The sequence below is a fragment of the Urocampus carinirostris genome, chromosome 4 (genome assembly GCF_059441175.1).
Source record: "Urocampus carinirostris isolate Australia breed hairy pipefish chromosome 4, RoL_Ucar_1.0, whole genome shotgun sequence".
Lineage (NCBI taxonomy): Eukaryota > Metazoa > Chordata > Actinopteri > Syngnathiformes > Syngnathidae > Urocampus > Urocampus carinirostris.
The window spans coordinates 9119102-9143030 of NC_142352.1; the positions used below are offsets into that span (position 1 = coordinate 9119102).

General features: G+C 40.7%; 1 protein-coding gene and 1 pseudogene across 2 annotated transcripts in view; one reads left to right on the forward strand and one right to left on the reverse strand.

Annotated features, from left to right (window-relative positions):
* luzp2 (leucine zipper protein 2) overlaps nt 1-23929 on the reverse strand; it is a 317514-nt gene that overhangs the window by 172391 nt on the left and 121194 nt on the right. The gene's annotated exons all lie outside the window — the stretch shown is intronic.
* Nucleotides 17606-17728, forward strand: LOC148366791 (U2 spliceosomal RNA; annotated as a pseudogene).

The following is a 23929-nucleotide window of genomic DNA, read 5'->3' on the forward strand; positions in this document are numbered from 1 at the left end:
ACATGTACTGCTCACAGAAACATCAAAATCACGAGATACCTGATTGGTCCGGCCATTTCCAGGCTTTGTTTCATGGTCCACAGCCCATTTTAGCCTATACGGGCCTGTATTGCTAAGAAAAACCTCTTTTACCTCTGAATAACTTTAACCAATCATGTCTGATTCAAATGATGATTTAAACATTGGTTAGCCAATGACATTGTGAATAAACCAATATGAAGATTACCCTATTCTGTCCAAATTAGACCCCACAATAAATGTGGATAACACCACGAGTGATTCATATGTTTGCATAATAGTGATAGAGGCGTGAAAAGAAAATAGAACGTTCACAACTCCTTCACAATTTCTAAAAAAAACTGGCCAAGGTAAAATACACATTTGCAGATGTGGATGGTTGAGTGTGTGAAATACAATGTTTAGTTTTTCAGATTGCGATCAAGGTGTCAAGGTACGCTTCATCAAATTTGAAAATATGTCCAGTGGAAAGAGAGCCTTTTACATTACAGGACTTATGCTCTGATTTTTAGTGGAAATTCAAGGTCTGGGTAAAGTTGTGGCACAGTGTTATGACGGTGCGGCTGACATGTCTCCTGGATTCAACGGTGTGCAGGCTAAATTTAAGGAGAGTGCACTGTTGGCATTTTGAGTTTTGTCGTTTTTCTTCAGACATTTAATGGCATTTCATACTTTAAATTCTTTAAAGTCAACAACACAGAAACCCTGAAAAAAATATTTTGTTCTCTAACACACCTCGCTAATTCAGACTGGAGTGAAAGTTTCAACCTCACGGCACCCCATTGATTGACATTTGATGGACAAGTGACCTATGTAAGGAATGTTTTCTGATAATCAATAACCATCTAAGAAAAAAACAAATAATATCCTGACAAACAGATGGATCTTAAAAAGGGAATTAACAGAAAGGAAGCTAAGTAGCTTCCTGCATTTTAATGCTGTGCTCAGTGATGGCCTTTAGTGGTGTGTCGTTCGCGATTTAACCGAGTTTATGACCTGGCTCTCGGAAGTGAACCTTAGGAGTACCTACAAAAGTTCCGTTCAATATGCTTTTTTCTCTTTTGATTTGTCAAAATACATGTTTGTTTTTCAATGATTCTCTTATTGACAATGAATATGTTGAGTGTAAAAAAAAACAATAAAATGGTTGTTTGTACATCTGTAAATACTTAAATTTATGTTTCCTTCATTTTTTAGGGATAATGTGTTTCACATAACTAATGTTAAGTTTATTGATGTATTTCATTTATGTAAAGGAAATTCTAGTTTTATTATAGTTTGAATGTGCCTTTGTATGATGTTATACTCACAAGTGGCTTAACAAAGCAAAAGATTGTATCCAGGTGCTGTTTGTATTCTTGCAACAATTGTATACTCTTGGGGCCTGCTAACTATTAATCAAAATGGCCTTCACTTTAGTGCCGGGAAGTCTGCTCAAGAGCTTTCCTCCCCATTTTCTTTTAACAGTGTACCTTTTGTGTTACAAAGTTTCACTTTCCTTATTGCTTATTTATTATACTCGCACGCCATTTAGCCAACATTATACACTGCATTTAAACATGTCATTCCTGTCTAAACCAGATTCATTTCCTGTGTTCATGTAATCTCGTTTAAACCAATCATATGTGTTGTTTCATTCTTGTGTTTTCCAATAAATGAGCCTCTAACCATAGGCAGAGCGTGATTCCTTCCTGAGTGGATTCAGGAAGCGCCCGCATCCGATGGAAGGGCTATCAGAAACCTAAATCTCCGACCTCAGAGTTTGATATTGACTTTGATCCTAATACAATCTTAAATTTTAACCTTTACAGATTATTTGTTATTGCACTGAAAAAGTTGTGGCAAATATTTTAATTAACATTTTGTTGTGTTCTTGTCAGAGATACTCAGTTGCTTGACAATTAAGATGCTTATTATAGAAACTGTTTAAAGTTTGAATGAGTTTAAAGTTCACTGTAGTGTGAAAAAAATATATGCCTGCAAGAAGGCCTTGATGTTGCCAACTCCAAAAACAGATCGGTCTCAGGATAGCCTTTAGATCTGCTTTACGCGCAGATTTCTGAGCCTGGCAACAAGTAATGGCTGCAATGCGATTGGTTAAATGGTTAATATATAAAAGCGCACTTTTGGAATCAGCGCAACTGGGGAGAAAAGCAATGAAAGGAAGCTGATTGACATTTTAGAATCATTTAACAAGTGATCATGGACAAAACAGGATGACATCACTTGAGTCGGATATTTTTAGGCCAACAGAGAAGGCATTTCAGGCCCTGACCACCCACCACTGCTGCCTACTCAACTCATCTTCAACCAACATCAAATCTGTGAAACTTAGAAATGCTACATGGCTAAAAGACGTCTACTTGAGATGATGCAGTAAAAAGTAATGTGGTTTTATGAATTTTAGCATTTATTAATTATGCAATGAAGAGAATCATAAATAAGTAGTTCTACACAATTCAGTTCCGAGAAGACTGAATACTTTATAGAAACTGCATTTGCTTTATATCCCAATTACTTTGTAGAAATATGCTGAATATTCATCATCCCTGTGAGTCTGAGGCTTTTGATATGAATACTCGAGTAAGAGATGTCCGATTATTTATTGATGATTAAATTACAAGATGCCCTTTTTCTCCCTTAAGCAACCACGCCAAAATGTCTTTGCACTTCCCTGAAGGTATGTAAACCTATGAATATTTTACTTTTCGTATCAGGACAGAACGTGTACGCAGTGTTGAATCTTTCCGTGAAACTGATTCACACTCCATCAGTTGACACGATCCTGAAAAGTCAAACTTGCTATTTGCTCACACAAAGCACCAATAAAGAAAACAAAGATTGTCTGAATAAATCATTTACAAATTCATGTTTTAACGTAAATATTTTAACAGTGGCGGACCGTGCATTTTACAGGTAGACCTTCAGCGATGTGTTGTCCGCGAACAAATCGGCCTTATTTCGATTTAGATTGGATTTAGATTTACTTTATTGTCATTCGTGTACACGTGTATACAGAACGAAATGTCGATACATCTGACTCGCACAGTTTTCTTGAGCGTCAGCCGGGATAGATAAGATTAATCGTGTCTTCGTCAGAATTTTAGCGCAGCAGTTCGTTATCTCGCGGTTCGATGCCACTTCCAGTTGTTAAATGGTCCAGTTTATTGTCCAGAGAGCCAACGTTGGAGAGGAAAATGGATGGGAGAGGCGTTTTGAAGGGTTTAGCCGTTAGCCTAGCGGTTAGCCCGGCCCGACAACCTCGCTTCCTTGTCCGGTCACGCCGCTCTCTTGCCACTCTGCTTCGCTGCTTTGTAGGCCGCTGGGTCTTGTTGACATAGCAGTCCGTGGCTAATAAACACTCCCGAGTGGTCGTAGCACCGAGCGCTTGATGTCTGGATGATCGCATATCCAGCAAAAAAACTGCGATTGACTTTGTGCGCCGTCAAAACTGAGTCGAAGACTGGGTCTTATGGCCGAAGTGTAAAAAACTGTAGCGAGCCGATGTAGCCGCAACCGAACTGGGGCGCCGCCATCTTGATAAGCTGCAGGAGGACGGCCGTGCCTTGGGGCTTGGGCCAGTTCCAATGGCTTGGACATATCCATGTGGGCAGGCTTAACCCTGTCCACGGAGACAGTCTCTGGCCTGCCACCAATGTCCACGACCATGGTCTTGTCACCATGCTGCAGGACCTTAAACGGTCCATCATAAGGAGGGCGCAATGGTCCGCGGTGGGCATCGTGGCGAATGAAAACAAAACCAGCCGAGCGCAGGTTGGAGGGAACCCGTGAAACTGGCCTGCCGTGTCGCGATGTGGGGATAGGCACAAACGCTCCCGCAGTTTATGAATGAATGAATGAATGGAAACTTTATTTCGAACATTATAAAATAAAAACAGGACAAAACAATGACTCAACAACAAAAATAATGTTAACTTAACATGTTTGAAAAGGGGTAGTAAGAAGCAGACGCTTATTTTCCCTACCCCTTCATCTTCCGTATTAATTACTCTTTTGTGTCTAAATATATATCAAAATATCACACATATACATATTACCTAGGTCAGATATCAATAATTATAATAAGAACAATAGATAGATATTTATACACTATTCATTGTAGTACCCATCTATTAACTTTATAATGCTACTAGTCAATAAATATCATTGTGACACCAATGATAACAACAATAGCAATAATAACAGTTATGATATAATAATAGTAACAATAACAACAAGGTTAACTATAGTTGTAAACGCAGTATTTCCAATCTTTTGTATCACTCATACACCATTATCTTCATCTCTGTATATTGCCAGTAATGTTTTGTTGTATTTAAATTTGAACATGTGAATATTTGGACATTGTTTGATCTCGTCTGGCAAATTGTTCCAAAGTTTGACTCCACACACAGACACACACATACTTTTCCTGGTAGTTCTCACCTTTGGGATTTTGAATTTACTACAGCCCCTTACGTTATAAATTCCCTCTTTCCTAGTGAATATTTTTGGGGTGTTTTCTGGCACTATGTTTTTGTTGACCTTAAATAGCAGTTGTGAAGTTAAACTTTTTACTAAATCATCCAATTTTAATAAATTGGACAGCAGGAATAAAATATCAGTATGATCCCGATATCCTACCCTGTGTATGGTTCTAATTGCATGTTTTTGGAGGATAAAAAAGGGCTGTAGTGAACTTTTGTAATTATTGCCACAGACTTCTACACAATATGCTAAGTATGGCAGAACTAGAGAACAATATAATAGATACAATGCATTATAGTTTAAAATGAATTTTGCTTTATTAATTATTGAAATGCTTTTAGATACCTTAGTTTGTATGTGCCTGATGTGTGTTTTCCAGCCTAATTTATTGTCTATTATGACCCTACATGTTTCAAGGTTTCTTCATTTTCCTCATGTTGAGGTTTTTGAGTTTTTCCTTGCCCTCATGTTGGTTCCAGATCAGGGGATAGTGTAATAATAGTCTGAAAAATAGTCTGTGTGATAACCTGTGCAGACCTTTGAGACTCTTTGTGATTAAGGGCTATACAAATAAAAATGACTTGATTAAAAACTTAATTTCTGATACAGTGTCTATTGCAGCACCATCCATTTTTACCTCTAAATCTTGATTTGCTTTGCGATTACCAAATAATATTACTTTGGTTTTATTTAAATTTAAAGATAATGTATTTAATCGTGAATTAATTAACCTAAAAGTATGGATAGATATAAATATGAGCCGCAACTCAGAAGTGAACAACATGAGCTGGCCTTCCATCTGTTGTTCCTCGTCTCCCCAGATCTGGTTCATGTCATGCTGGTTTTCTGATCCCACCGAGATGCTCCCCTCTAAATTTGGGATCCAGCCATTCGGAAAACATAACAGCATGTTTTTCCCCAGGGATTATAAGTTGTTGACTTTAAACTTGCTGAGTACAAAATAAGTTTTTTATTTTATTTGTTTGTAATTGTCTTTTTTCTTTTCTATGGACATGTGTAAATATTCAGATGTGTTTTTAGGGATAATCTGTTTTACACTAAAAATTGTGGTCTATTCTTGTTTTTCATAGTTTATTTGTTGTTGCACTAAAAACTCAATATTTTTTTAACAAACGTGTGTATTCAGAGATTCTTAGTTGCTTGCCATTGAAGTGGAAGTATAAAACAGAAATTCAAAGTTGAAATGAGTTAAAGTTTCCTGTAAGATGAAAAAATAAATTATATTATTATTTAATAGAGTAGGGCAGCACGGTGGGACAGTGGTTAGCGCGTGTGCGGCACAGTTTTGAGGTCATGAGATTGAACCTCCTGTGTGGAGTTTGCATGTTCTCCCCGTGCTTGCGTGGGTTTCCTCCGGGCGCTCCGGTCTCCTCCCACATTCCAAAAATATGCATGTCAGGTTAATTGGCTGGTCCAAATTGTCCCTAGGTGTGAATGAACGAGTGAGTTTTCTCTCTCTGTATGACCTGCAAATGGCTGGCAACCAGTTCAGGGTGTCCCCTGGCCACTGCCCGATAATAGCTAGGGTGGGCTCCAGCACCCAAGCGACCCTACTGAGGAAAGGCGGTGCAGATAATGGATGGATGGATGGATTTAGTAGAATAATGGTTTTTAAACATTGGTGCATTACGACCCCTGAGCTAACGTTTCCTTACATCTGCAGAAAGGACTTGATGTGGCTGACTCAAAATAATACGATTGGCTGAAACAACAGCTTTATCGAACACTGATGTCATGTCTCACAGCCTTCATAACTGTTTGTGACGGCCTTCAGACATATTGCTGATTCTGTCATTAAGTGATAGGTCAATTGTAATTGGTGACCAGTGTTCCCTCTAAGCTGCGTGCGTGCGTGCGCAATTGCGCACTGCTCGCACATTCTCAGCGCACAAGAAAATCTAGCCAGCGCACAAAAATGAGGGCTCAAAATGACTAATTAAGAAGCGACTTAAGTCAAAGTTACAGTGCATGGAGGTAAAAATACACGGGTTCCCCTGAGGTTGTGTCCCTAAATGCGGTATTTTGAAGTTGAGTCGAAGTGGAACGAAGTTGAGTAAAGTTAGTAGAGATAGTCGAGAACCGGCTCCTTCAGCTCGGCTCACTAAAAGGAACCGGCTCTTTCGGGTCCTAAACGGCTCTTCGGGTTGTTTTTGCTTCTTTAATCCCAACATGACCAAATATTATGTAAAATTATGCACAAAATGACTTAAAGGAAGGGGGGAATAGAACAAAAAAGAAAAAATACCAAAATGAAAAAGTAATGAAAAGCTGAGAAAAAAAAAGAAACAAAAGGAAGAGAAAAAAAGAAGGAAAAATTTAGGAAAAAGCCAGAAAAAAAGAAAAGAAAGAAATGTAGGAAAAAAGTAAATAGAGAACAAAAAGAAAAAAGTAACAGCTCGGAAAAAATAAACACAATGAGATTTTTTTTAAAGGAATTTAAAAAAAGTAGAAAAAAACATGGAAAAAAGAAGAAAAAGTTTGTGTTGCATTAAAATAATTTCCAATTATATCAAGCCAATCCTGTTGCCAACATTGTACTTCCACTAAAAATGTGATTAAGTACAGTTCTGTATCTTACAACCGACTAAATAAGCCCCCAAAAATGTTAATGTTATGCGACAAAATATATCAGGGAAAACAAATAAATGGATATCTTGTGAAAGAATTGTAAGAACAAACGACGTTCGTAGGCCGTACAACCTTTGCAATAGTACATGAGTCAATTCATTCAAAAGAAAAAAAATAATTTTGCATTGCCGGAAACTCAGCAAAATGTAACTTGATGTCAAGTTATGGACATGTTTGATAATGATTTAGATGCCACACTTGGGATTGCTGTTGCTCACTGTTGTTTCAAGCGTTGCTCACCGACCCGTGGAAAATTACAGGGAACATTGTTGGTGACATGCTTAGATATGAAAGCACACTTCTGGGAGAAACTCAACTCGGGGGAAGCAATGAAAGGAAACTGGCAGACGAGTATTCATGGACAAAATATCATAACTGCACATTATTCAGATATGTTTCAGGGCCTGAAGGCACACCACTGTATTTTAATCATGTTATCATAATGGCATTCCACCCAAGATTTTATCTACAAATACAACACTGCCAGTAGTTGATTGTGATCCTTCTACTATGCAGATTTGAGGTACAGAATGTGTCCAACTCGTGTCAAGGACAGTCTGTGTGGTCTCAGAGGAATGAGACAAGAAGACAAGTTAAGCCATCTGGAGGCAAAGCAGGAGGACAAAGAGTGAGGGAGAGAATTCCAAATCAGACAACAGATGTGGCTTCATTACAGGTTTTATGTCCTTCTGCTACACCACTCTCTGAGAAAGTCTGAAGGAGAAACCCTCAGGCGGCTGGATTAAACATTAAATCTGGACGGAAGATTGGTTTCAATTTATTGTTTCATAGAAGGGGGAGTTAAGAAAACAAATATCGTGCGAAGACATCGTATGTATGCAGAAAAAAAGTGAAGTGGCATTATCGTCTGGTCAAAGTATTGAATGGAAAAAGAAAGCCCAATGATTTCTGCAGGGATGAAAAAAAATGAACAGGAAGGATAACCTAGTTGAGGATTATGTCTGAAGCAAAATTGATAATGAAACTGTCATGATTACTGATGCGAGGCACCTGTACCCGCTCCTTTGGCGGCAACTGCTGATTGGCTGCCTGTCGCTTTTTCAACCCCTGTCTTTCTGTCACCGGTAGTCAGTCCATCTGTGAACCTCAGCTTACGCTAGGCAAGCTTTTCAACCCTGACTCTCTCCTGTTCTGGCTCCCGTCTGTTTCCCGGCTTCAACCCATTTTCTGATCTCAATCACGACTTTTGCTCCCCCGTCCCGGCTACTGACCTGTTTTTTTTCCACTCTCGACACCGCCATCGCTCGCCACGAAAATACCACTTCCGCATCCAAGCAACCTGCTCCCCGCGATCTCCGGATCGTGTGTACTATCCTTCAGTGTAGGGTAGGGTTACTTTAACTTGATTACTTTCAATTACTTTTGGATTACTCCAACACCAAATATGCAAAAAAAAGACAAAATAAACTAAATATGAATAAAATTACTAAATTTTGTGCAGGCTTGGGAAGTAACAGAATACATGGAACGGCAAAAATGATGTTGTCAAGCGGTTCTGGATTTATTTTCATTTTGTTTCTGTCGCATTTTATGTTAGTTTTGTCGAAGATCAACGAGATTAAAGCCAGGAGAGAAAGCTTACCACGTGTTGTGAGTCATCATTTTATTCATATTTAGTTTCTTTTGTCTTTTATTAGCATATTTGGTATTGAAGTAATTCAAAAGTAATTGAAAGTAATCAAGTTAAAGTAACCCTACCCAACTCTGCTATCCTTTCCCTTCCTCCCATTAAAACTAAGAGAAACGAACACAAGTGGGTCCTGTCTCCATTCTGGTCTTGACAGAAACGTTTTAATGATAATGCCTTTTTAGGAAAACACGGTATTGTCTGAGTCCCAAATACGCTCAAAATATAATTGAATTTGCAATACGTTTTGAAATGTCCTGTGTCATTAAAGTGAAATTTTGAGTTAAATTTGAAATTAAAAGGGATGGATTTTATTGTTTGTATGAGTACCAAATAATGACTAACTGCTCGACGGCCGCTCAGATCCATTGCTGAAGAAAGTTTGCAGGGTGCTGAAAGTACTCAGCATCAAAGTGAAATAAAAAAGGGCCCCACTGTGTTGCGTGTTCTGAAACCTGTACTCTACTCCCTCCACACCTACAAACGACTGCAGACCCTCCCACTCTGAGAACATCATTGTGAAGTTTGCAGAAGACACAACAGTGGTTGGGCTGATCACAGAGGGGGACGAGGCAGCCTACAGAGATGAGGTCCTTAGACTTAGCGAGTAGTGTGCCTTCAACAACCTGGCGCTGAACATTGATAAGACTAAGGAACTCTTCCTGGACTTCCGTGGGAATAAGGCCACCCCTGCTCCTCTGTTTATCAGTGTAGAGCAAGTGGAGTCCTTCAAGTTCCTCGGGGTCCACATCTCTGCCGACCTCTACTGGACAACCAAGACCTCCGCACTGATCAAAAAGACACAGCAGAGGCTGCACCTTCTGAGAGTACCCAGGAAGGAGCAACTCAACATCCACCTGCTGGTGACTTTTTATCGGTCGGCTATTGAGAGTCTGCTGACCTATGCTGTGTCTGTGTGGCACTCAAGCTGTAAAGTAGCAGACAGGAAGGGACTGCAGAGGGTGACCAACAGAACAGAGTGTCTGGGAAGGGCAAAAAACATCATCAGAGACTACACAAATCCTGGCCTCCATTTTCTCAACATGCTGCCCTCTTGTAGGCGCTACAGGGCCATACAGGCCAAAACATATAGACTCAAGAGACAGCTTCGTGCCAAGAGCTGTCACTAATTCTCAACTCTGGTTGCACTAAAAAACTTAACTGAAATCATCAACAAATATTGTTTGATAAAATTTACCGTAAATTCCGGATTATAAGCCACTACTTTTTTCCCTAACTTTCAACCCTGCGGCTTATTCAGTGATGCGGCCAATTTATGTAATTTTTCTAACGGCCGCCAGCGGCTCTCGAGTGTTGCTACCATTAACTGCCCTGTCACAGCCACCGTTTGGGATGAAAGCTATATTATTATTATTAAAGCTTTGAAAACTCTCTCGGTGTACCGTCTTTCTTTGTAAATATGTGTAACCCATGTATAATATATATTTGCAACTGTATATTTTTGTAATGTATTTATTTGTATTTATTTTAGACACTTATTCTGATATGTTTTGCTCAGATTAACGAAAAATGAGGGGCGGAACAAACGCGGGGTGCCGAGTTTAAGTGGGAACGGCTAAAGGTGAAGGACAAACAAGGAAAGAAGAGAGGGGTAAAACGTTGGTTAAATAAAAAGGAGTTGCGTGAGCAAATGTGTTTATCTGATATATTTTTCCAACCCTTAACTTTGGAAATATACACTTTTTTCCTTGGATTACTTTCAACGGGACCCGGACTCTGCAGGTCTGCATCAAACCTTAAGTACCAGTATCATTTTCTGTTCATTTTGCCGGCTGTGATTATTGGACTGTGGACTTTAATGAAGGACATTTAGTTTCAATCGCGGGACTTGAAGTCGGGTTTGGGTTAATCTTGTGTTTGTGTTACATGTTTAAATGTGGGTGCAGGCGGCTTATACACAGGTGCGGCTTGTGTATGTACAAAATCGGTTTTCCTCTTAAAATGTGGTGGGTGCGGCTTATAATCAGGTGCGCTCTATTGTCCGGAATTGACGGTATAAAATTTATAAAAAACGATTAAAATCCAGTCATTAATTATCTAGCAAACCTACACACAGGAAACAGAAATGTACAGCATTTACCGTAGACCCACATGCCTGCATGGAAATATCTGCGGCAATGCAGTGAAACATAACTTCATTGGTAAAACACGTCCACATTTGTCCATTTACAACAAAAAAGTCCTTTTTGGTGTTCCTTTAACATGATCTTGACCAATATCCCAATTTATTTTCAAATAGCCAATATTGTGATGCTATCTTTCAGGACCCGCCAACACATTTTATTAATTTTATGAGCTGAAAAAGCACTATGGTTTTAACCGGATATTTGTTCCCTGATGCTTGTTGCTACTTTAGCAGAACCAGTCCAAAGACGTGCTGCAAAAGACAGAAGCAAAAGACAGAAAGCCTACCTGTTTATAATGAAAAGAATAACCTTCTTGGTTCTTGTGTTAAAACAAAATATAAATAAATATATGTATGCGACCCACCGCCATGCAGTCCCACTCCGCCTGTGATTGTATACAGTAGGGGTACACATTAAGGGCAGCATGATTGCAATTTTTCGGCCCAGTGTTGTAATATCGATGCAAGTTTCTATTTTAAAGGGCAAGTGAATTTTCCGGGATCAAAGTTTCAGTGTTACGTTTAAAATGATACCCAAAACATCCAAATTCACCACACATTTAAAAACAACAGCAGCGCTTTGAGACTCTTTGTGATTAAGGGCTATAGAAATAAACATGACTTTACTTGACTTGACATTCAATTTATTGTAGGTACGTCTCGGATTGAGATTTTAGGGGAAATTTAAGTAAACAGTGCCCTCTTCTGGGGAGCTTTAGTAGAGTTGCAGTCCATAAATGCTTAAAAAAATGCAGTGTTATGCGATTACACAATCTCACATTGATAAGATTTTGGTTTATTGTACAACTAGTGGAAAATTCTCCTGATTTTTGGTATTGATCATTTTAAAGTAAATCCACGGTAGGACAAATCAATACTTATCCAATTCTATTATGTTTCCTTGAAATATCGTGATCAATGAAAAAAAGGATGCCTTCCCCTTTGAGTTAGTCTATAATTAAAATACAAAAAAACATACATATAGTTTTTTTTATCAAACAACTAGAATGCAAATTTTAACAGTAAAAACGATTTCTATTGCAAATATTTCAGAACAAATAAGTTAGGAGAATCTAAGTTAGGAGAGTCAAATCAAAGAACCAGCAGCAATATAATGAAAATACAAATAAAACAAAGTCAACATGACCACTACAATACCTCCCATAGCACAATATTTTAAAAATGAATTCAATGTGTAAAAACTGTTAACAATGTAAAAAACAAAATACTTAAACGACAGCAAATGTTTCAGAACAATAGTCAAGAGAGTCAAACCGAAAAAGCAGCATTGTAATAGAAATACAAATACAGTATGATAACGCCAGAACCCGATCAGACGGTGGATCCAAACGCGTAACGTTTTCACACTAACCTTTATTTTACGTAACGGGACAGTCATGCGTGGGTACATATACGCCAGCGATTTGGCGATCGCTGAGCAGAAAAAGACAGAAAAGTCAGGCGCGGGAAAACAGGAAGCCAGGGGTAGACGAGATGGAAACCGGACAGGACCGACGGGATCGATACCAGATTCAGGATAGAGGAGCAGATACCGGACAGGACGGGACAGATGGGATAGATACCGGATATTGGATGCACGAGCAAGATACCAGAGAGGACGGGACAGACGAGATCGAGATCGATACCGGATACTGAATACACGAGCAGAATACCGGACAGGTGGGATCGATCCCGGATACATGACGAGCAGATACCGGACAAGGCGGGACAGACGGGATTGATACCGGATACAGGATACACGAGCAAGATACCGGACAGTACGGGACAGACACCGGATATAGGATACACGAGCAGGATACCGGACAGGACGGGACTGACCGGATTGATACCGGATACTGTCTACACGAGCAGGATACCAGAAAGGACAAGACAGACGGGGTCGATACCAAATACTGGAGACTGGAGCAAGATACCGGACAGGATGGGACGGACGGCATCAATTCAGTATTTTTCAGACTATCTGTGCACCCAAATCACCCATAATTTTCAATGCACCTTCACAGAGCCAGAAACGCAGTGGCTACATCCAGAAATGCAAAATTACACCTAAATGCTACGTACAGTAACTATATATGAATAAATAGATTCATTTTAGCTGTGGAACCAGATTCCGTCATATCTTAGTCATATGAAATGTTTTTTTTAAGTTTTATTTCTGAAAACACACCTTCCACAAGCGGGTACTGTATTATTGAAGGTGAGCCTTTTAATTAGGTGCTTCTTATAGTCAAGAAAATACGGTACCTTTCATTGAACACTATTTGAAAATAAAATATGCGTGTGAGTAAGTGTAAGCATAATTAGATCAAATTTTAAAGTTACAATGTGTGTACAATTTTACGACACACTGAAAACTGTCAGGACCAAAACGGGAACAGGACCCATTTGCGTTACGTTTCTCACAAGTTTTATTAAAGGAAAGAGAAAGGGTTGAGCCCACGATCTGGGGATTGCTGGAAACGGGAAGCAGGTCGCTCTTAACGCGGAATCGGATCTTGCGTGGCGAGCGATGGCGGTGTCGGGAACGGAAAAAGGGACCAGGAGAGCAAAAACGAGGTCAGGGTCCGAAGTGAGTTGTAAGCCAGGAAAGGAGAGTAGACGTGGTCGAGGACATAAAGAGGTCGAAAGCCGGGACGGTAGAGTACACGTGGTCAGGATCAAAAACGGGTCGAAGCCGGGGGACAGACAGGAGCAAAATACAGGTGGGAGTCAGGGTTGAAAACGGCTTGCCTAGTGTTAACTGAGGTTCGCAGACGGACCGCCAAAAGGGGACAGATAGGAGTGGGTTTAAATAGTGACAGAGAGCCAATCAGAGTTTCAGGCAGTTGGCGCCAGAGGAGCGGACACAGGTGATTCCCATCAGTAAACATGACAGCAAACATCGAGATAACATAGTGATAGGTAAAAGAGCAAGACAGTATCGAACTTCAGACAATATTATCGATCCAATCCATATAACGCCCGGTACCGATGGTATAAAAATTTGGATCGATTTACCCACGCTTACTATAAAGCTATAATGTCTAGATTTCCAGCATTGCTCGTCTTTCCACCACAGTCAGTCCACATTTCAATGCTTGCTCGCCTTACTGTGCAAGTATTGCCGGAAGGAAGCATTTACACTTTGGAGATAGAATCCTTCAACTACTACTCTTCGACCTCAGGTTGAACATCAGTAGAAAGAGGTACACCCATCTCTTCAAGACGTCCCTGATGGGAGCAAGCTTGGGAGATTTCACTCTCGTAGCTCTGCCGTCAAGCCCGAGGACTCTTGTAATCACTCAAAAGGTTTGAAGTGATGTTGCACGGAAACTGATTTTTACCTCCCCAACATTTGCAGTAGTGTCGTTCTAAGAATTTAAAAAGGAAGAAATAAATGAGAGAAAAAAGCGTGGTATGAGACTGACCTATTGAGGGGTTATCAATAGCGATACTAGGTAACTAAATCACAATTTTACAGTGATTAACCGTTATTTTCTGCTGGCTTAAAAATATCTGGCTTAGGTGATGTTTATTATACTTGAAATGTGGACTGATTGTGCTGGAAAGACGAGCAATGCTGGAAATCTAGAGATTATAGCTTTATAGTAAGTGTGGATCGATCCAAATTTCGATACCGTCATTATCGAGCATTAACTTGGATTGGATCGATAATATTGTGTATTATCATACTCCTTATGAATTAAATTCGTTCTGGAAGTAGCTTCATTTCCTGAAAACTTCCTAGGTAGAGACGCACTTTGTATGTAAATGCACTAATCCGTTCCAAGCCCCGAAAAAGTTCAATACAATATTTTTTAATGAATCATAAAAAAGCATCAGAACATGAAACAAATACACGTTAAAGTTAAATAACCACACAATAAACATAAAATGAAAGGCACGCAATGTGAAATAACGATAAATAAAGTAAAACATAAAAATATACATTTGCCTTTTTGCCTTGAGTTTATTGAAACACTCATCCAATAACTTCTCCTTTTGTCGGTCCTTCTGCGAATCTCTGTCTTTACACGGCAAGCCCTTTTTCGCCTATCCCTGTTTGTCTGCCGCTACGATCCGTTTTGATCTCGACCACGTCTGCTCTCCCGTCCTTAATTACGACCTGTTTTGATCTTGACCACGTCTGTTCTTCGGTCCCGAATGACGATTCGTTTTTGATCGCGACCATGTCTAGATAGATAGATAGATACTTTAGTCATTCCCGTAGGGAAATTCACACTTCCAGCAGTCTCCTTTGTTGTTTATTAACAGATTAACAGGATGCCCTCGAAGCGCTTTGTTGTAGTTTAGCCACAGCGGAGGAATGTCACGCTCTAGTCCAAAAGTTCAACGTCCCTGCAGCAGATGGAAATCTGTGTGCACAGGGTTACACCACCTCGTGTTCACGTAGGTAGCAAGTACACCTCCTCTCTACTTCCCGCAGGCTTTCATGTCTCTGTCTAACAGCGCTGAAGCCGGGTAGTTCAATATAGCTCCGGGTAGCTTCACGTTAGCGTCCGGGATGCTAGACGTGAGCCACGTTTCTGTAAAATACAGCAAACTGCACTCCCTGTGCGCTTTGATGTTTTTCACCAGCACAGTCAGTTCGTCGGTCTTATTTGGTAAAGAGTTCACAATTACCATGATTACGGACGGTACCGAAGACTTATGACGCCGCTAGCCGCTTAGCTGGCTTCGGTTCTGCATTCACGATAGGGCCCCTACATCACGCCGGGATGAGAATTCTTCAGGGCAAGGAGTTGATTCCTCGAATAAACGCATTTTTGTGTGTTAAAACCCATAACGATAGGATATATAGTAATCCAAAGTGTAGTTGTCAAATGGGACAAAAAACACTGAAGATAGAAGCTGACACCTAAAACAATAATTCACAAAAAGTGCGAAATAACACGGAGCTGCTGGAAAGGCTGCCGCTCGCGGTGGCGCCGCTTTGATCTTTGTCTACTCTCCTTTCCTGGCTTTCGACTTGTTTCCGATCCCAAACACGATTTTTGTTCTCCTGTCCCGGGTACAGATCTGTTTTTTTTTTTCCACTCCTGACACCGACATTGCTCGCCATGGAAGTCCCACTTCCGCGTTCAGAGTGACCTGCTTCCCGCGTCCAGCAACCCCCTCCCTTTCTTCTAATGAAACTTGTGAGAAACGTTACGTGAGTGGGTCCTGTTTCTGTTCTGGTCCTGACAATTTGCTCCACATGACTCCGCTGAGGTCGTACTTTTTCGTTAGCATGTCATCTCGGAAAATGTCAGCTGAGTATCGTTAAATGAATATACACAGTGTTACATAAGCGTAGCATTCTAAATAAAAAAGATTATCCTTAATCCTGCAACAACAACGGGTATTAAAACATAAAAAAAGGAGCTCACAATGAAGATTTAAACCGCGCCAAAGTGTCTGTCTAGTCTGCAGGGCTTGCATGACGCCACAAGAGCAATTGAAGGATTTTGCCGGTCTTGGCCCGAGGCCCTTCCGGATGTCATCATGGTAAATTAACTGCATTTTATACGTGCCACCTCCAAGGTACTGAAGGCCTCGTTTTTACAATGTAACCCCATTCCGCCTTGCCCACAATGATGATGGAGGATGCTGCCGAGGAAGGAAACTAACCAGATCATTCACACATGACACCACGTTGCCAGCACAAAAAAATTCTCAGAATATTATCGCCTAATTTTTGCCAGCCTGACATTTTCTAAAAGGTTATCGGATTAAAATACATGAATAAAAGCGGGAGGACGGAATCTGGCCAATACAGCTACGATCATAGAAGCATAATGACAGAATGACGTGGTTTCTCTTACCAATATTGTCTCATCTGTCATTCTGGACAACAATTACCGTAAATTCCGGACTATAAATCGCTACTTCTTTCCCAAATGTTCAGCCCTGCAGCTTATTCAGTGAAGCGGCCAATTTATGGAATTTTTCTAACGATCACCAGCGGTGCTGGAGTACAAAATGTAAAATCAAGATCAGTAGATTATGGGCGTCAAGATAGACTGCAACCTCTACGTTCAAGCATACATTGTAAAGTTAAGTTACGTTCCGATAATGAGGAAGGCGACCTTGATGGCGATAGTCATGAGGAGGAAGTTGAGAACGATCTGCCGTGAATTTCACAACTAAGGAATGTTTTTTTTTTTAACAGGTACGCTTGATACATTGCGAGCGTGATCCTAACTAGCGTGTTGGTACCTTTCAAAGGCACAGTTTGGGATGAAAGTTATATTATTATTATTAAAGCTTTGTGTACCGTCTTTCTTCGTAACTATGTGTAACCATGTATAATATGTATTTGCAACTGTATATTTTTGTAATGTATTTATTTTAGAGATTTATTCTGTTATGTGTTCTACGGACGAATAAAAAAGAAGGGGCAGATCAAACACTGGCTGATGGGAATCGGAGTAAAGCTGAGTTACCGGTAGATCTGTCTGTTGTCGCAGCGGACAATAGTGGACATATTATTATTATTATATTTTTCCCACCCTTAACTTTGGAAATATACATTTTGTTTCCTTGGATTACTTTCAACGGGACCCGGACTTTACAAATTTTCATCATACCTTGATTACGGGTATCATTTTCCAGTCAAGATCCAGACTGAGATCCTAGGTTTGAGCACTATCTACTTAGCTTGGCCTTTGAAGTCACTATCTTTGATTTTTGCATTTCGGAGATGGAATATGAGCTTGCTCTGTCCACTCCACGCATCGGCCCGGTATTGCAGTACCTCCGGGAACGGTGCATTCGCAATGATCGCAGCAAGGCTTTAGGGCTAGGCCCTTAGCTTGGCCTTTTGGCTGAGAGTAAGTGTCCCGCCTCCTAGGCTTTGTAGCGTATTATGAACTGACCGATAACGGATAATGGATAATGAATAACGAAGATAGATCAATAACCCTTAAAAACCCCAGTTACAGTCATGGACCTTTCAGGATGGTCTGGGTTAAACTAGAGATTGTGTCACGAGTTCTACTGCGGGCACACGCGACTTATACATAGGTGCGGCTTGTGTAAAAGAGGCAAAACACCTAAAAAGTGGCGGGTGCGGCTTATAATCAGGTGTGCTCTATGGTCCGGAATTTACGGTAGATAAGATGGGTCACACTTGTCTCATTATAACACTGTACATTAAAATAAGTTTATTAAACATGAAGTGTCATTTTATCTTAAATTCACATTTTAATGTTGTGCAAAACCATCGCAGCTTAATCTTATCATTTCCACCCTTTAGTTGGTGTCTTGCAATAGTGGGCCGTAAGGGCTTGCAAGACCATCTCTTCTGGAGTAAGACATATCTGAATGTTAATCATATTTTGTCCAACAATACTTTAAATAACATAGGATCAGGGTTGGGTAGGGTTACTTTAACTGAATTACTTTTAATTACTTTTGGATTACTCCAATACCAAATATTCTAATAAAAGACAAAAAAAACTCAATATGAATACAATTATGACTCACAACACGTGGTAGGCTTTCTCTCCTGGCTTTGATCGCTTTGATCTCTGGCAAAACTAACATAAAATGCGACAGAAACAAAATGAAAATAAATCCAAACAGTTTGCCAACAACATTTTTGCCGTTCCTTGTATTCCGTTACTCCCCAAGCCTGCACAAAATTTAGTAATTTTATTCATATTTAGTTTATTTTGTCTTTTATTAGCATATTTGGTACTGGAGTACTCCAAAAGTAATTGAAAGCAATCCAGTTAAAGTAACCCTACCCAACCCTACATAAGATAATTCAAAATAAAATAATTCAAAATTGTATGTTAGCTTCCATTCACTGCTTCTCCCTGGTTGCAAATGGCACAAAAGCCGGCATTTTTTATTAGTTATTTCATTTTTGCCGTTGCCGTTACGGTTGCTAAATGAGTGATATATTTCCATCACAATTAACGGTGAAACGGACAATCACAAAGCAGGACTGTTAAAACAAGCCCAAGAGGGAATCGCATGTTGCTTCTTCAATGTTTTTATACTTTGTTTTGCTTTGTAGCACTTGACTTCAGTTGGACAACACAATGCTATCCAGTGGTGAAATAGTGTCCCTTTAAGAAATGAAATAGGCAAGCAAAATGATTCTCAAATGTTTCCCCTTTTTTCAAAAAACTTTGATCTGTCATGACCGGAACGGAAACAGGACCCAATTACGTAACGTTTCTCACAAGTTTTATTGAAAGAAACAGGAAGCGCTTTGCCCAAGATCCGGTGTTCACTGGACGCTGGAAGCAAGTCGCTCTCGGACTCGGACTATGATCCGAACACGGAAGTGGATCTTCCGTAGCGAGCGATGGCGGTGTCAGGGACGGAAAAACTGTTCGGTAACCGGGACTGGGAGAGCAAAGCGTGGTCGGGGTCGGAAACGAGTCGTAAGCCAAAAGGGGAGAGTGGACGTAATCGGGATCAAAAATGGGTCGTAAGCCAGGACGGGAGAGCAGACGTGGGTGGGATCAAAACAGGTCGTAGCCGGAGACCAACAGGAGCAAAAACGGGACAGGCAGAGGTTCGCAGACGGACTGACAACAGGGGATTGACAGGACTGGGTATAAATATGGTCAGGGAGCCAATCAGAACCCGCGGTGTTGGCGCCAAATGAGCGGGCACAGGTGATTCACATCGGTAATCATGACATGATCACACCCAAATTTAAAAAACAAACGCTAAAGGCTTGCCCTAAATATGCTGGATGCACATTTAGCTCAACTGCGTCTTCAAACACGAAGCAGCAAAGTAAAAGCATCTATCTCATTATCCAGCAGGCTACCGCTGGCTTTGTATATTTTTCACTTGAATGAAGCCGTGCAGAAGTTTAGTGAAATTGCTTGTCTTCAGGATGTACTGTTAAATTATTTGTGCGAAGGGGAACCCGTTTACCCCCTGGATGTTGAAACTTCTAAATTGTTTTATTGTTTGCCAAATCTTCAACAACCTTCCCACTTACCAATTTATATCAATGTGAGTAGAGAGTCAGTTTTACCTTGTTTGAATGAAATATTTAAGGTTCAGGAGGGATGAAATATTTAAATGCCAGTACTGTTTCTTTAAAAGTACTTTGTAATATGACTTTTCTAGACCAAGTTTTGTTCCAGTATGAGACCACATTGGTGAGTAAAGTGTAAAAATGACCATACCTTGTACTAGACTGGGTTCAGGGTTCGTCTTTGTTATCCATGGCCAAATTCAAGCACTTTTCAAGGAATTTCAAAGCCATTTTTTTTTATATTTTCCAGGACCATTAAAGAAAAAATCCATTTTGATGCATGCATTTACTAGAGCCACAAAAATATACGTGATTTTCATCTGCAATGTTTAATCTTGTCCGAGCATTCATCAATATATGATTTTTAGATCTTGAGTAAATCCCAAACATACCTGGTTTGAGCTGACTCCCTATTGGTGTGTGAGTGTGTGTGTAAATGGGTACGTGTGAAGCACATTGGAAAGCGCTTTGGGAGGTCTTTATTGACTTGAAAAGTGCTATATAAATGGAGACCATTTACCATTTACTATTCATATAGGTGTAAAATGACTAATAATAACATTTTCAGTTGCAGGAAGTTCTCCCAATTATAATTTACCACTACAAAACGCTACAGTAATTTTGACATAATAAATATCCATTATTGTGAAAATGAAAAATGAAAATGGTCTGCATTGATATAGCGCTTTTCAAGTCAATGACCTCCCGAAGCGCTTTACAATGTGCTTCACACTCCCCTTCCCTTTTACACTGTAACTAACCAATAGCAGCATTAGCCATGCAAGGCAACTACCTTCATTAGGGATTCAGTGTCTTGCCCAAGAACACTTCGACAAGGAGGAGCCGGGAATCCAACCTGCGACCTCTTGATCCCAAGACGAGCGCTCTACCTCCTGAGCTAATGTCGCCCTAATTGATACATAATTCTTGCACGGATACACATTTAATAGTGTCCTGCTTTGGTGTAGCATTACTCATCCTCTTGGGCGCGGGCCCGTATGGGGTGATGTCGCAATGGCGTACAAATTAATGCAGACTGCCGTTAATAATAAGGAAAGAAGAAATGCAAAGGCAACGCAAAGCTAACAGAGAGCACTGTCAGCGTCATTTTTTGGCAGACTTGTTGACAGACATGCGAACAATATCAACTAAATACAAGTACTTCACCCAAAACTCAAGCATGTTTTAAAGCTTGAAAATCGATTATATTGCAAGCATTTTTAAGGATTTCAAGTTCCTGTTCGAACCTGGTATATTATTTTGGCTCCGGGTTGCTGTATTTATTAATGAAGCGAAGTAAGTTGCATGTTATCATGTTATATAAGTGTGTTTAGGATCCATATTTCTAAAAGATGGCAAAAGAAGTGGACAAATGAACGTACAACAACTAGTTATACTTGTATTGTTTATATCAGTGGCGGTTCTACACTAAACTACTCCCTCTAAGGGTCATGGCAAAAAAAATATAATTTAAGAGGAAGATTTTTGAGGTATCAAACTTTATTTCCCTGAATGGTTACATGCTTTATTGATACGCATAGTAAGAGACGGCTAAAAGTCACAGGAGACGCATAATAGTCGGAAATGTGAATGATCTGACAACAAAACTGTCATGAATGCCGATTCAAGGCACCTGTGACTGCCCAATTGGTACCAACAGCCCCGAGAGCTGATTGGCTAAGAGACTCCTTTTAAACCCCCGGCTTTCAAAAGGACGCAGTCTGATCGTTGCGACCATATGCTCCCAGCTAGGCAAGCTCATTCCGTCCGTCATTTTTCCTGCCCTATTTTCTTCTTCCTGATACCCGTTGCCGTCCTTGTTTCAGAACTCAATACCACCCCTGCTCTCCCGTCCAACGACTAGTATTCGTGCAAGTTTACGATCATCCTTGCTCGACACAGAAGTGCCACTCTTATCAATACAACTGAGTAAACAAACGCTACTGGGTCCTGTCTCCGTTCCGGGCTTGTGGCAAACATGGGGTTTCACCCAAAAACGTATGTCTTGACTCAGCTAAGGCTCTAACCTGTGACCTCCTGTTCTTGGGATTGAGCACCCAACCCTAAGGCCACTGAGTTGGTCGCCGTTCACAACTCTGCATGAAAGACAGGGCGCACTGCCTTACATTTGAATGAAATCTGAAACTTCGGTGCGCATTATGGGTTTTTTGATAGCACTGCAGAGATGTAGCATAACATGTCTTAAAAGTACTATGTGACTACTGTCATGATTACTGATTTGACTCACCTGGCCTGCTCCTTTGGCGCCAACTGCCTCGGACTCCCTGATTGGCTCCCTGTCCCTATATATACCCACTCCAATCTGTCCCCTTTTGTCAGTCCATCTGCGAATCTCAGTATACTCTAGGCAAGCCTTTTCTCGACCCTGACTCCCACCTGTTTTTTGCTCCTATCTATCCCCCTGGCTTCGACCCATTTTTGATCCTGACCATGTCTAATCTCCCGCCCGGCTTTCGACTTATTTTGTCCCCGACCACATATACTCTCCTTTCCAGGCTTACGACTCGCTTCCAACCCCAACCACGTTTTGCTCTCCTGTCCCGGCTACTGACCCATTTTTCTGTTCCCGACACCGCCATTGCTCGCCACGGAAGATCCACTTCCGTGTTCAAAGTGACCTATTTCCCGCGTCCAGCAATCACTGGATCGTGGGCGCAACCCTTTCCCTTTCTTCCAATAAAACTTGTGAGAAACGCAACGTAAGTGGGTCCTGTCTCTGTTCTGGGCAACCTCAATGGAAGTTTTTAAATCAAGGCTTAAGACACACTTCTATACCAAAGCTTATGATCGATGCCCACCTCATATTATGTATTGTCCTGTCTTTTTCCGACTACCTGCCTGGTGGTGATACGAAAGAGAAGGACGATTTGGAGATGAGTCAGCGGACCAGCGTTTGACCTGAAGCATGTGAACGCCTGCATGGACCAGCTGGTAGATGGGAAGCTGCGTCGTGGCCGTCATAGGCTTTCTGGACTAGTTTACAGGCTGGGGCGTCGCTGCTGTCATGCACTTTCTGGACACATTTTCAACATGTTACCTAGTGTTTACTATGCTTGTGTAAAGTAATGCTAATTGTGATTCACCCTGGTCATCCTGAAAGGGGGATACCACTTGTGAGGTCCCTTCTCAGGGTTTTTCTTTTTCCTCACGTTGAGGTTATGAGTTGTTCCTTGCCCGCATGTTGGTTTAAGATCAGGTAATTGTGGCATTGTAATCCTGTGCAGTCCTTTGAGACATTTTTGTGACTAAGGACTATAGAAATAAATTTGACTTGACTTGACTCGGTCCTGACAACCACAGTTAGAAAGAAGAGACAAATCGAAACGATTTAATAAAATATCATCCCATCACATGATTTAGATATTTCATATGGGCAGCAGAGAAGGCCCTCACAACCCACCACTGACGCCCAGTGAGTCTACTGGTGGAATTATGATAAGCTCAGCACACTCATCCCCCACCACAAAAACAGCTGCCACAGTTAACACAGAAGCAAACACTCACATTTCCATCCTGAGCACAATACAGCGTCCCTGATGTTCTTCAAACTTGTTGTAGAAAGAACTGAGATAAGCAGTGAAAGAAAACGCAAGCTCCATCATTAGCGGAACCGTCTGTCAGGCAACATCAGAAACAATGAGCACCGAACACACGCTGGGTGGAACGCAGCAAATCAGTCACAGTCATTAAGCTGTCATAGTGCTTATGAGAAGAGGACAATTCGCCACTACACAGAAAAATAATACATTTGCTGTATGCTTGATGACCCCCGCACAAATGGATGCAGGACTGCTCGCTGTGCAATTGAAACCATCTCTCCCAAGACCAATCTTTAATGATGTCTCATCTGCATTTTTCAATTTGATCATGGGTAAAAATAAATCAACCGTTGACCATTGTGGAAATGATCCACATTTATTTAATGCACAGGTGTCAAACAGGCGGCCCG